The following is a 15,662-nucleotide window of genomic DNA, read 5'->3' on the forward strand; positions in this document are numbered from 1 at the left end:
AACTTCCTGTAATCAATGCAAACTCTCCAACCGGTGATAGTGCGTGTTGGAACTAGCTCATTCTTCTCATTCTTTACAACGGTGATTCCGGACTTCTTTGGAACCACTTGCACAGGACTCACCCACTTAGAATCTGAAATTGGGTAGATGATTCCCACATCAAGTAGCTTCAAAACTTCAGCCCTAACCACCTCTTTCATATTGGGATTTAGCCTCCTTTGTGCATCACGAGATGGTTTGCTGTCTTCTTCCATTAAAATTCGGTGCATGCACATGCTTGGACTAATTCCTTTGATGTCTGCTATGGTCCATCCAAGGGCTGTTTTATGTTCTTTCAGAACTTTAATTAAGCTGTCCTCTTCATGTGAAGTGAGACCTGCAGCAATTATAACAGGGAGAGTTTCATTAGCACCCAAATAAGTATATTTAAGATGATTGGGTAGAGGTTTAAGTTCTAGCTTTGGTGGGGTGACAATGGATGGCTCCAATTTTGTGGAGGATGATACAAGAGGCTCAAGTGGTGGCCTAAAGGATGGTGGGTATGGCTGAAACACTTCTAAGGCAGCCATCACTTCTTGGAACTCTGATTCAAAGAGACCTTCCTCTTCTTGTGTTAGGACCGCTTCCAAAGCATCATTAGACTTTTTCTGCACAATTTTAGAAGAAACCTCATGATCAGTCATGGAGAGGGTGCCATCTTTCACTTTGATGATTGTGTCTGCAGTGGCCATGAACGGTCGCCCGAGGAGAATGGGATCAACACGGTCTACATATGGGTTATCCTCCATATCCATCACTACAAAATCAGCCGGAAGAATGAGTGTATTAACTTGAACTAAAATATCTTCTACAATACCTCTTGGATATTTGATAGAATGATCAGCTAGTTCAAGACGAATTGAGGTTTTCTTTATCCCTTCTAAGCCAAGCGCCTGATAAACTGAATATGGCATTACATTGATGCTTGCTCCCAAGTCCAACATGGCTCTTCCAACTGTCTTATCTCCGATGTTAATGGGAATGTTAAAGCTGCCAGGATCTTCTAGTTTTGGTGGAAGCTTCCTTTGCAACACAGCACTCACATTCTTGTTGAGCTTTACTTCTTCACTTGGAGTAAAATTGAGCTTGTGAGTCATCAAGTGCTTGATGAACTTTCCATATGCAGGAATCTGTTTAACAACATCAAGCAAGGGCAAATTGATATTAACTTTACTCAAAATATCATAAATCTCTTTAAAAGCCTTATCTTGATTTTCTTTCTTCAAACGGCCTGGAAATGGAATCGGTGGAATGTATGGAGGAGGTGGGATGTATCTATCTTGATGAAGATGTGATGGCACAAATTTGTCATCTCTTTTATGCAATTGAAATGGATTGGGTTCCTGAGAATCAGATTTGGCCTTAGGAGCAGATTGGGACGTTTTGGGTTGTTCTCCTTCCATAGCTGTGGTTTCCTCTTCATCTTCATCCTCTACAATCACAACATCATTTGATAGATCAGAACCAACTTTGTTATCAACAATCTTACCTGATCTGAGCACATGAACGGCCTTGGCTTCTTGGTTTTTTGGATTGATCATGGTTTGACTTGGCCATTTCCCAGGTTCTCTTTGAGCTATTTCAGTAGCTATCTGGCCCAATTGGACTTCCAACTTGGAGATGGCAGCTTGTGTTGTTTGCTGGAAATTGGTTTGGTTGATTGCCATTTGCTTCACTATATCCTCCAACGATGATGATTGTTGTGGCCTTTGGAGTGAAGGGGGATTCGCTTGATTCTGTGTATTCCTCCATGAAAAGTTTGGATGATTCCTCCAACCTGGATTATAACTTTGAGAATATGGGTCATTTATTGGACCTCGGTTGTAGGAATTCACCAACTTAGCTTGCTCTTGCACAAATTCTGGATATGCAGCCCCAAAGGGACAAGAAATGGTAGGATGATCATGAGTTTCACAGATGCTACACACTTCCTTCAAAGGGTTTCTTGAGTTCAATGCAAGGAGGGCATCTAGCTTTTGTTCCAATTTGGAAATCTGCACACTGGAAGAATCATTAGAACCACCAGCAATACGTTTACCTCTTGTATCGGTGTGTTGGGTCTCCATTGCTATCTCCTCAAAGAGTTCATATGATTCTTCTGGAGTTTTAGTCTTATAAGAACCACCTGCAAAATTAGTGACAATATTATGGCTAGAGGGGGTTAGTCCTTTATAAAACATACGCATCTGAAGCTTCAATGGAATCCCATGATGAGGACATTGATTGAGCAGCCCGTTAAATCTCTCCCATGCTTCACAAAACGACTCATCATCTTGTTGTGCAAATAGAAGGATCTTGTCCCTAAGCATGTCGGTTTTTTGCGTGGAGAAATATTTCTCCAAGAACTTCTTTTGAATGGCTCCCCAAGTCACGAGTGAACCAGGCTTCAAAGAATTCAACCAATATTTCGCCTTATCTTTCAAAGTGTAAGGAAACACTCTCATTCGAAGTTGATCTTCCGTCACACCTGTCAAGGGAAAAGAGCTCACAACATTAAAAATATCCTTTATATGAGTTAATGGATCTTCATTAGGTAAACCATAAAAACAAGGGAGCATATTAAGATGAGAAGATTTAAGCTCATAGTTTCGAGCTGCGGTGGGCAGCAAGATGCTTGAAGGGGATGCTGGAATTGTTGGGATATCAAGGTCTCCCATGAACTCATTGGCAGCCATCTCTTCTTCTTCTTGGTCTGAACTTGATTCCGAATTTGAAGGTGAAGACCCTGGGAGGTCAGTGTGGATAGCAAGACCTTCAAATGTGGCAATGGCTTGCTCTTTTGCAGTTGCTAACTCTCTTTCTAGACGATTCTGAATTTCAGAGATCACCCGGTTTGGTTGCAAAGATGGCCCTGCGTTCAAAGATCTCGAACGTTGGAATGAAGACCTCACTTGTTCAAGGAAAGGATTACTAGACATAAACTACCTGAAACAGAAAATAATTTGAGTTAATTAGTACTTCTAAAAGAATAGGGTAACCTTGGGCACATAACCAGGGAAGAACTTTCACTCAGTCCCCGGCAACGGCGCCAAAATTTGTTGTTAAAATGTTAACTCGCAATTGTACGGGCCAATTAGTAGTATAGCAAGACAAGTACGAGGTCGTACCCACAAGGACTGAGAAGTTAAAATCAGTTATGTACTTAGATTACCAAATTCAAGAAAGTAGGAGGTTAAGTCTAAAACATAATTTAAAGCAAGAGTGATTGTACTTGTTGAACAAATGAGGCAAAACAAAATTTCAAACAAAAGCAAAGTGAACAAATGTAACAAAGAGTACTTTTGTAGGCTGGAAAACAGATTGGGAGACTAGGGCATTCGATTCACCATAACAATTCAATTCTGGGTTATAAGGAGTCAAGTGACAAGTCTCATTCGGATTCAAAGATTGATTCTAGCTAAAGTATGATTAGGCCATGGTGTCTGGTCCTAACCTTGTGCTCCTAATTCCCTAACTTGATCATTTGTTGTCTAATCTAAATTAAGCATTAGGAACCCATTAAGCATAGAAGAACAATTTAAACAACCAAGCATGTATCTAATCCCTGTTGTCGAATGTCCATACATACTTTTCTTATTCTTAGTTCAATTCAAATCAAAGCATGGTGTCTACTCTTGATTCAAACCAAGGTAGCTAATATACAAGTTCTAATGGTGATCAATCATCCAACAAGCATATTAACTGATAAGCATAAAGAATAGGAATATGAATCATGAATCAAACTTGAAACTCAAAACTTCAACTTATAAACCCAGAATATTCATGTTAGGTTACATCATAGCCCTAGTTATGAATTTAGCTACTCATAATGGAAATGAAACTTAAGCAGAAATGAGAAAACATATTGAATGCAATAAGAGTAGAGAAACCAAATTCTGAAGTTGCTTGTGGTTTCCAAGGCTTCTCCAGGTGCTTCTCCACGTCTAATGCTACTCCAAGAACTTTCTCATGTCTAGAGTATGGCAGCTAAAGAGGTGATTTGGGATGAGTTTGGCTGGTTGGTGATGGCAGAGGAAGAACAAATTCGTAGGAAATGGAAGGAAGGCTTGTTGGAGATGTCCTCCCTGATTTTGGGCTGAATGGAGTGATATAAGATGACTGGAGTGAATTGTTGGTCAGTGGAGTGACTCCTTTTGCACTTGAGTAGCTGAAACACCTCCCTAAATTGCTCAACATGTTAGGTCTAAAGTCAAGGACAGCTGTGGTGAGTCACATGGCTCTCCTTTGCACTTGAGTAGCTGACACACCTCCCTTAATTGCTCAACATGCCAGGTCTAAAGTCAAGGACAGCTGTGGTGAGTCACATGGCTCAAAGAAAGTATCCAAGGCTCAACAACTGGAAACTGCAATCCTGAGCTTGGTGTGTATATGGGCTCACGAATTGGGCTCAACTTCATTATCTGATGCATTTGAGTAGTCCATCTTGAAGTTCAGACTCTTATCTTTCCAACTACATATTATTTGGGCCAATCCGAGTTCGGATGAAGATGTTAAGGCCGAAATGAGTTGCTAACCCAGTCTGCTCGTTTTTGCACCATTTTGCATCTTTTCTTATCCAAAGATACCATTGCTACCTAAGGCCCAATGAACTGAATGATAAACAGAAAAGGGATTAAAAGCACACGTTTGACTCAATAACATAACCAAATCATAAGCTAGAAGGGTACAAAATGATATACAATTGTGAACTGATCAATTGTGTTTTATAGTAAACATCCATCTACATCCGATAGTCTTTTTTCCTTGTGGTATAGTCTCCAATGTCCAAGTCTGATTTTTCTCAAGAGCTTTCATCTCCTCTTTTATAGCTTGGACCCACTTAGGATCTTTCAATGCTTCAGAGACCTTGGTTGGAATATGGATAGCAGACAACTGATGCATAAAATCCTTGAGTGGTTCAGACAGCTTCTCAGTGGATACATGATTTGCAATTGGATATTTGGATGTCTTACCAATATCAGGTGAATAACGGTTTGGTGGCTTCCCACGATTTTGCCTGAAAGGTAATTGATATCCAATAGTTTTATCCTCTAAATGCACAAGTCTAGTAGGAGTAGTTACCTCAAAGATATTCTCAGGCGATTGGTCCGTCAGTACTGTTGAGTGACAAGGGGGTCTTCATCTTGTTATCTTGAGTTGTCTGTAAGAGTATGACTCGAATCAAAAATAGCTTTGCAAGGGTTAGGCGATTGATCGTTGTTTGGCAGAGAGCATTTGCACGTGCCAGACTCGGGACGATCGATTGTTGTTATTTCTTGGTCGAGAGCAATCTTCATGCATAGATGAATATCTTCGTTTTCCAAGCTACTCCAATTGAGCTCTTCGTTCTGTATCTCCCCCTGAAGAGTAGAATTGGATGCTGGCTCATAGAAAAACATCTCCGATTCCAGAAAGGTGACATCCAAAGTGACATAGGTTCGCCGGGTAGGAGGGTGATAACATCAGTAGCCTTTCTGATGAGTGGAATAACCCAAAAAAAACACAACGAAGTGTACATGGATCAAGTTTTGTTTATTGATTTTTGTGGAGAGGAACGAAGGCCACACAACCAAAAATGTGAGGGGTAAACACCAAAACAGAGGGCAGAGGCCCGTGTTGCGCGAGCACTTGTAATGGAGTTTTGAAGTTCAAGACCCGAGAAGGCATGCGGTTGATAAGGTGAACAGCAGTGAGGATAGCATCATCCCAGTGATGACGAGGAACATGGCCACCAATGAGAAGAGCACGAGCTGTTTCAAGGAGATGACGATTTTCCGTTCGGCAACACCATTTTGTTGTGGTGTCTGGGGGCAAGTTGTCTCATGAATAATTTCATGTGTCTGGAAGTAAGTCTGAAAATCATGATTAACAAATTCTCCACCGTTGGGAGAGCGAAGAATCTGTATTCGAGCATTGAACTGTGTTTCCATCTGTTTGTGAAAGGATTGGAATAGGGAAAACACTTCATTCTTTTTTTTCATCAAATAAAGCCATGTCATCCGTGTACAATCATCGACGAATGTGACAAACCAACAAATACTAGAATGAGTAGAAATAGGTGAGGGTCCCCAAACATCAGAATGAATTAAAGCAAAAGGAATATTACTTTTATTCATACTTAAAGGATAGAATGCTCTGTGAATCTTGGCTAAAATGCAAGTGTCACATTTAAAATATGAGTCCTTAAATACAGGAAACAACTCGGGCAATAAGTGTCTCATATAACCAAAAGATGGATGCCCCAAACGTCGGTGCCAGAGCCAAATCTGTCGGTGCTTGTCATCAGACGGATGCTTCACACTGTTGGCACGTCCCATACTGAAGTCATCCACATAGTACAACCCCCCCTCTTTTAGTACCACGCCCAATGATCTCCTTGGTGAGAATATCCTGTAGTAAACAAAAATTGGGATAAATTAGTGCACAACAATTTAGTTGTTTAGTTGCCTGGCTCACAGACATTAATTTATTGGACAAAGATGGAACAAGTAGAGTATTAGAAAGGGACACAGAAGGTGAAAGGGCGACAGTGCCGACCCCTGTCACAAGATAGGTAACTCCATTCGCATTGGCAATACTTATGCGGCAGGGAGTAGTGGTGTGTAAAAAATCATTCGGATCAAAGGTCATATGATCAGTGGCACTAGAATCAATTATCCAACCAGTAGTATCTCGTAGATCAGAAGTATGAAATGCATAACCGCAGTTACCTGAGACATCCGAAAGCGCAGGACTATCAGTAGGGCCTACCTGCGGGAACAAGGCTAATTGGGGTTCGGTAGAGACAAGAGCAGCACGGCCGGAATTACTAGCAGTTTCTTTGAGCTTGCGAGTACGGAGGTCCTTTCACCAATTAGGATAACCATTCAGCTTAAAACAGGTGTCATGGGTATGTTTAGGGTTGCCACAGTGTGTGCAACCACTTCCATCAGTTGGAGCCTTGGGATGGGAAGGTGGGATGGTTTTAGGAGGTGGCGCACCAGCAGCAGTAGTATATGACTGGATCTGAAGGTGGGCCGCAATAGAGAAATTATGGGGCTGTCCGGCATGAGTAAGGGGACCTGATCGAGATGCACTCTTGGCTGCTAAGCTAGTGCCAGTGGGTGCAGATGAACCCATCATCACTGCTTGTCAAACATCTTCACGGCGAACATAGGCATAAGCTTGGTCCACAGTAGGGAATGGAGTGATGTGAAGAACATTACTTCAGGCCTTATCAAGACGATCATCAAGGCCATCCAAAATATATAAACTCGATCTTCCTAGAGAATATCATTATAGCGCTTGATATCACTTTCATACTCCATCATATTTGGATGACGGAAATCAATCTCTCTCCATAAGCTTTGGAGAGTATTGTAATAGGTTTCAATGGAGCCGCCAGTTTGTCGCATACTGGAGACTCGTCGTTTCAGATCATAAACTTGAGAGGTGTCAGTGCCATCATAGTAAGTTGTGGAAATTGCATCCCACACTGCTTTTGCCGTTGGAAAATGAATGAAATTGCCAATCAAGCTTTGCTCTAGAGAATTGATGAGCCATCCCTTCACAATAGAGTTCTCAGTACGCCAGCGAGGAAACGTTGGAGCGGTCGAAGGAGGTTGTGGAAGATCGCCATTAATATATCCCAATTTGTCTTTGCTAGAGATATACAACTCGACAACTTGGGACCATAAGGCATAGTTGGTGCCATCCAACTTTATGCCAATCTGTGCAGCGGAAGCTTCATAGGTAATCGTCGTCGGAATCGTTGTCTGATTCGGGTTCAAGGTCATCGTCTGATTCGAGTTTGGGGTCGTCGTCTGAGTCAAGGTCGGGGTCGTCATGGTAGGATCTTGATTTAGGATCGAGTTCGGGGTCTGAGTCTGCATCTGTATTAGTTGAGCCACCTGGGCACTCAACTCGGCTATGGTTAGTTGAGAAGGAGAGGAGGAAGCAGTGGTGCTACTGCCATGAGGATTATAAGAGTCATCCTCCCCTATGGTGGCGGCTAGGGTTTAGAAACTAGAGTCAACAATCCTAAGATCGCTGCTTTGATACCATGCTAAAATATGAAAATTATGAGAGAATATTTGTTTGTGAGAATTTTCTGTGTATTCTTCTCCTTGTAAGAGGTCATATTTATAATACAACGAAACCTGAATGGGCAAGTAAATAATAAATTCCTAAATCTATTTACAGTAGGAAATCAGGAATTAAAGTAAATCAATTACAATTATAATAGGAATTCTTGGTGTTTAAGAAAAGTAAGTCAATATCTACAAGTCACACCAACAGACTTTATCTATGTGATTGCAAAAGGCTTGAGAGTTTGCCAGAATTACAGCTGCTTTCAACTAACTCAAATATCTCATTTCCACTTGCGAACAACCCTCTTTATTGTTGGTCCACATTACGAGAACTTAATTTATCTGGAAACAATTTTGTCACGCTTCCGGAATGCATTAGCAAATTTGTGAGCTTGTACGTGCTTAACTTGCGTGATTGCAAGAGTCTTCTAGAAATTCCACGAGAAGTGCTTCCACCAAGAGTAGGTCTGGTATTCCTAGATAATTGCACATCATTGAAAAAAATTCCAGAACTGCCACTATCATTGGAGGTTGAGTTTAAGCATCTGAGTTTGATCAATTGCGTTAGACTACGTGGCTATGACATCACAGAAAATATTTTTCTGGATCAGGTCTCTGTCTCTTCTCTCTCTTTGTTTACCCAATGGTTAGAGTTGGTTAGAGCTGTTAGAATTGTTAGGAGGTTGGTTTGCTTAGCTGTCAGCTGTTAGCACGGTTACTTTCTTATTAAGCAAAGAGACTAAGTAAATGTATATATATATATACTGTACTGTACAACGATTAAGTAAGAAATATCATTCAATTTTCTCATCTGCTCTTAGAAACTTCCAGTAAACTCTTTTCTTCCTCTGTCTCTACTACCATGGTTAGCATGGTATTAGAGCCCTTCGTGGTTCTGGGGGCCTGATCTTTTGCTTCCGCTACTCTATTCTTCCCTCTCCTTTCTTCTTCCCTCTGATTTCTGCACCTACTGCACCGTCTGCGATTTTCCATTCCTTCACCTTTGTTGATTCTGCAATTCGTTTCTGTCTTCGTTTTCTTCGAGTTCGCAATTTTCTTCGACCTCTCGCTTCTGCGATTTCTGCAATTTCTTCGTTTTTGTTCTTCGTGCCTCACCTAAAATTCTGTAATTTCTTCAATTTCTTCGATCTGCAATTTCTGTGCTTTCTCTCTCTCCTGCTTTCATGGCGACTTCACATCTCAAGATTGACGGTATTCTTGGTCTTATCACGATCCGGTTGAAAGATGATAACTTCTTGAAGTAGCGATATCAACTTGAGTCTGTTCTGGACGGCTACGATCTCTTTGGCCATTTTGATCGCTCGAACATTGCTCCTCCGAAATTCGCAATTTTGGATGAGGAAGGTGTCACCTCTGAACTCACTGCAGCCTACAAGGACTGGGTGCAGGTCGACAAGGCACTTCTTAGCTTGTTGATCGTCATGCTTTCTGATGATGCGCTCGAATATGTCATCGGTTGCAAGATGGCGCATGATGCCAGGATGAATTTGACGGATCGATATGCCACAGTCTCTCATGCTCGTATCAATCATCTCAAAACCGAGCTTCAGACTACACAGAAAGGCTCTGAGTCAATTGAGAAGTTCTTGCTTCACCTCAAGCACATTCGCGATCACCTCGCTATTGCTGGTGTTTCGGTGTCCGACGATGATATGATGATTGCAGCCTTGAATGGCCTTCCTTCTGAGTATGATATGATTAGGACAGTCCTGGTTGCTCGTGAAACTTCGCTTTCCTTCAAAGACTTTAGCAATCAATTGCTTGCGGCTGAACAAGCTGCAGAGGCACGTGTGCTTTCTTCTCATGCACCTATGGTTGGCATGATAAGTCAATCCTCTCCTTCTGTTTCCTCCCATGCCTTCTCTGGTTCTGGTCATGGTGATGATCTCCTTCCAACTCCTCCAATTCCTTCAATGCCTTCTACTGCCTATATGAGTTCGCAGCTTTTTGGTCGATCTTCTTCTCATGCTCCCGGTGGCCAAGGTAGATTCTCTGGCTCTAGACCTTTTGGTCGTGGTTTTCAAGGCAGGTTTCAAGGTCCTCCTAAGTCTGGTGGTGGTGTTGTTCCTAAGTGTCAGATCTGCAGCAAGCGAGGTCACACCGCTGTCAATTGCTATTTTTGCAATTCGAATACCTCTTCTCCTGGGTCCTCTTCTACAATTGAATGTCAGATTTGTGGCAAAAAGGGCCATGGGGCTCTAGATTGTTACCATCGCTCCAACTATGTTTATCAAGGTTCTCCACCACCTGCCTCCATCACTGCCTTGGCTGCTCAGGCTTCTTTCTCTCCTGATGCTGTCTGGATTGCAGATAGTGAAGCAAGTCATCACATGGTGCCTCATATGACAACCATGGACTCTGCCTCCCCTTGCACCTCTTTCGATCAAGTCAGAGTGGGAAATGGGGAAGGTTTGCGCATTGATCATATTGGCTCAGCTCATATTCCCACTACAACTTCCTCTCTATCATTACCTTCTGTTTTTCATGTACCCCAACCTACGGCCAATCTTTTGTCTGTGTATCACTTGTGCCGGGATAATAATTGCCGTATGATTTTTGATCAATTTGGGTTTTCTATACAGGATAAAGTCACCAACAGGGTTATGTTCCACGGCAAGAGTGACCATGGCCTGTATCCCATCCCATGCTCTTTCCCTTCTTCAACTCATGTAGACAATAAGCAGCCAAAGATGGCTTTTCTTGGACAACAAATTCATTCCTCGTTGTGGCATAGGCGATTGGGTCATCCTACTAATGAGGTTGTTCAACTCATGCTTAGGGAAGCACAACCCCCAGTAGTTTCAGATTCCATATCTCAGATGTGTTCTTACTGCTTGAATGGTAAAATGCATCATTTACCTTTCTCTGCAAGGCATGATAAGGCATTTTCTCCTTTCTATCGGATTCATAGTGATGTATGGGGGCCTGCACATTGTAAATCAGTTGATGGTTATCGATATGTCGTCAGCTTCATTGATGAATATACTGGTTTTTTGTGGCTATATCCTCTTTGTGTCAAATCTGAGGTGTTCTCTCTGTTTCGCAAATTTTTTTGCCTTTATTATCAATCATTTTCAGGCCTCAGTCAAGTACTTTCAAAGTGATGGAGGGGGAGAATATATGAGTCATCAATTTCAGGATTTTTTATCTACTCATGGCATTGTTCATCAAGTCTCATGCCCTTATACACCTCAGCAAAATGGACTTGCTGAAAGAAAAAATAGGCATTTTGTAGAGACTGCCATTACTCTCTTGACTGAAGCTTCTATGCCTGACAAATTTTGGTTTCATGCAATGGCACATTCAGCTTATCTCATTAATCGGATGCCTAGTAAGGTTCTTGCCAATAAATCTCCTTATTTTCGGCTTATGCACAAATTGCCTGATATCGGATATTTGCGTGTGTTTGGGACTGCTGTTTATCCATGCTTAAGAGGGACCACTTCTCATAAATTGCAACCTCGTACTGCTGCTTGTGTGTTCATGGGATATCTTATGGGCTATAAGGGTGTTTTGTGCTATAATTGTTCTACTCAAAGATTTGTCATCTCTCGCCATGTCATCCATGATGAGTCAGTTTATCCCTTCAAGCATCCCAGCACTTTACACTCCAGTATTTTGTCCTCTGTGTCTCCATCTCTTTCCATTAATCTACCTTCCACTATTGTCTTTTCATCTGAGAACCTTGTTTCCCATGCCAATCATCCCTCCTCCTCTCCCAGTCGTCGCGAGTTTTCTCCTGCTGCACCATCGCCTCTCGTTCCTCCAGATGCTTCTTCTTCTTTGGTTCAGCCTCTGGCAGATTCTTTTCCAGTTTCGTCAGGGGAGCATATGCCTCCTATTGATCATGTCATTTCTAGTTCTTCTTCTAGTCTCTCTTCTTCTCGGAACATACATCCAATAACTACCAGGTCCAAATCTGGTCTGTGTCAACAGAAATCTTTCGAGGATTATCAGTGCTTTACTTCTATGCATGATTCTACTACTCTTGATGAGCCTTCTACTTTTCGTGCGACTTCTTTCTCTCCTGCCTGGATTACGGCTATGGAGGAAGAGATTTCTGCCTTAACCATGCAGGGTACATGGTGTTTGGTACTTCGCCTTGCAAATACAAATATTGTTGGCTCTAAGTGGATTTACAAGATCAAAAGAAATTCATATGGGACAATTTCTCGATATAAAGTTCGGCTGGTGGCGCAGGGGTTTAGTCAAGAAGCCGGCTTTGACTACGATGAAGCTTTCAGTCCAGTGGTACGTCATACCACAGTTCGTCTTATTCTCAGTTTGGCTTCTATTAATGGCTGGTCTTTGCCTCAGCTCGATGTCAAGAACGCCTTTCTCCATGGCGATCTTGACGAAGAGGTTTACATGAAACAACCGCAGGGGTTTGAAGACTCTTCTCATCCTGATTATGTGTGTAAATTACAAAAGTCTTTATACGGTTTGAAACAAGCTCCAAGGGCCTGGAATGCCAAGTTCACAGGCTACTTACCTTCCCTTGGTTTCAAAATGTCACATAGTGATCCACGTCTGTTTGTGAAGATTTCAGATTCAGCTATTGTTGTATTATTGCTCTATGTCGATGATATTATTCTCACAGGTTCAAACTCTCACGTTATTCACGAGGTTATTACAGATCTTGGTTTAGTTTTTGATCTCAAGGACTTGGGTCCCCTTACTTTCTTTCTTGGCTTACAGATTTCATGTAAGTCGAATGGTGATCTGTTTATCAGTCAACAGAAGTATGCCAAAGACCTTTTAGTCAAGGCTGGGATGGAATCATGTCGGTCCTGCCCAACTCCCTCTAAACCTCACACATAGGTTCTTCCTACAGATGGTGAACCTTTAAAGGAACCATCAATATACCGCAGTATAGTGGGTGCTCTTCAGTACCTAACTTTTACAAGACCAGACCTTGCCTACTCTGTTAATACTGTCTGCCAATTTATGAACAATCCCACAGAGGTTCACTTTCAGTTGGTTAAAAGGATTTTGCGCTACATTCAAGGGACTTTGCACTATGGTCTTACTTACTCTTCTTCTGTTCCAGTTTCTTTATCTGCATATAGTGATGCAGATTGGGCTGGGGACATTACCACTCGACGATCAACCACAGGTTTTGTTGTCTTCTTGGGTTCCAATCCAATTTCATGGCAGTCTAAGAAGTAGGGGTCTGTCTCCCGTAGCTCCACTGAAGCTGAATACCGTGCTCTTGCAAATGCCTCAGTAGAAGTAGCTTGGATTCGTCAGATACTTGCAGATCTTCATGTCTTTCTCTCAGAACCTCCACTGTTGTTTTGTGATAACATGTCTGCGTTAGCTCTCAGTTCTAATCCTGTGTTCCATTCTCGTATCAAACATTTGGATGTCAACTTCCATTTTGTTTGAGAACGTGTACAACGCAAAAACTTCTTAGTTCAATACATTCCTACTGATGATCAGGTTGCAGACATTCTTACTAAGGGGCTTCATAGTCCAGTATTTGTTAAGCATTGTACCAATCTCAGTTTAGGCACCCTAACTGAGATTGAGGGGGGGTGTTTACCCAATGGTTAGAGTTGGTTAGAGCTGTTAGAATTGTTAGGAGGTTGGTTTGCTTAGCTGTCAGCTGTTAGCACGGTTACTTTCTCATTAAGCAAAGAGACTAAGTAAATGTATATATCTATACTGTACTGTACAACGATTAAGTAAGAAATATCATTCAGTTTTCTCATCTGCTCTTAGAAACTTCCAGTAAACTCTTTTCTTCCTCTGTCTCTACTACCATGGTTAGCAGTCTCTCCCTCTATGTTATATGGTTAAGATGATGGTTGTTGTAACCAATTCTATTGCAGGTATCTTCTCCGCATTCTCAATTTCAAATTACTCTTTCAGGCGATGAAGTACCGAAGTGGTTCAGCTGTTGTAAAGATGCAACACTAGTTAGAGAGTGTTGAGAATAAAATCCCCATAATTTAGGAGATTGTATATAGCATAATTGTTGTAATCCCATCATATATGGGTCAACCTTGATTCTAGCATAGCAGTAACTTATTTCCTAGAATAGCACTTTGCTGTAACCATATATACATATGTAACTGTACGTTGAATAAACATTATCAATTCATTCTCCAATTTTATTATGGTATCAGAGCACCTTCGTGGTGGCTCTTCAATTTCCGCTGCAACCTTTGTTTTCTTTCACTCTGATTGAAACATCTAGGTTTCTTCTCTATCTTCTTTCATCATGGGCAATAGCGATGAGTCTTCTCAAAGCTCTGTCGCCGAGACCTCTAATTCTTTTTTTATACACTCTTCAGATCACCCAGGGCTCTTGCTTGTTAACAAGTGCCTTAATGGTGATAACTATCCCACATGGAAAAGATCCATGATCATCGCTCTTACAACCAAGAACAAGATTGGCTTTGTCGACGGCTCCATCGAAACACCTTCGCGAGCAAAGAAACCGGCTGACTTCGCCCTCTGGGAAAGGTGTGACAAAATGGTGCTTTCTTGGCTACTCAATTCAGTTGAACCCGATTTGGCAGAAGGGGTTGTTTATGCAGACACAGCACACGAAATCTGGAAAGACTTTGAAGATCGCTTTTCTAGGGCAATGCCCCACGGATCTACCAAATCCAAAAGGCAATTGCCTTCCACACCCAAGGTTCGATGCCTGTATCCAATTATTATACAAAACTTAAAGGCTATTAGGATGAACTAACCTCTTATAGGGGAACACCATCTTGCTCTTGTGATGGAATGAAAAGCTACAACAAGTTTAAAGAACAGGACCAAATTATGCAATTTTTGATGGGGTTAAATGATTCGTACAATGCCGTACGCGGCCAAATTCTACTCATGAAGGAACTCCCGAGTGTTTGAGAGGCATATTCACTAATCATTCAGGAGGAGAAACAGCGGGAAATTGGATCACCTGTCACCGAAGGAGTCTCCATTGCCGCTGCTGTGAAAACCCAAAAAGGAGCCGGATCTTCACACCATCGTTCTGGAAATCAGACCAGTTTCATGGGCACACCGACCTCCAGTGAATCCCCACTGCACTGTACCTATTGCAATCAAGATCATCACACAGTCGATCGTTGTTACAAGCTTCATGGCTATCCTCCTGGACATAAACTTTATCGTGGTGGTTCCAACCCGCCTGGACATACTAACACGGGGAGTGCATCGCGCAATGGAGGCCGCAGCAAGTGGCACGCTTCATCTTCATATGCCCATCAGGTTCAAGTGAGCTCACCAGCAGCTGCTACCCAAACTGAACAGACCAGCACAACCAGTTCTCATGTGGATCAATCCACTCAAAATCTGAAAAACATTTTGGGTGGACATTCTGTAGATCAATGCAAACAATTGGCAGCAACAATGGTACACTTATCTAAACCCACATCCGAAAATACTGATGCTTTTGCCAATGCTGCAGGTCTGCCCAATTCCCCATCTGTTAATTCGATTTTGTCTCACTCTTGGATACTTGATAGTGGTGCCACAGACCATATTTCATCTGATTCCTCCCTTTTTGTTCACTCTAATCCCTCTCGTATGCCATGTGTT

The sequence above is a fragment of the Prunus persica genome, chromosome G2 (assembly GCF_000346465.2).
Source record: "Prunus persica cultivar Lovell chromosome G2, Prunus_persica_NCBIv2, whole genome shotgun sequence".
Lineage (NCBI taxonomy): Eukaryota > Viridiplantae > Streptophyta > Magnoliopsida > Rosales > Rosaceae > Prunus > Prunus persica.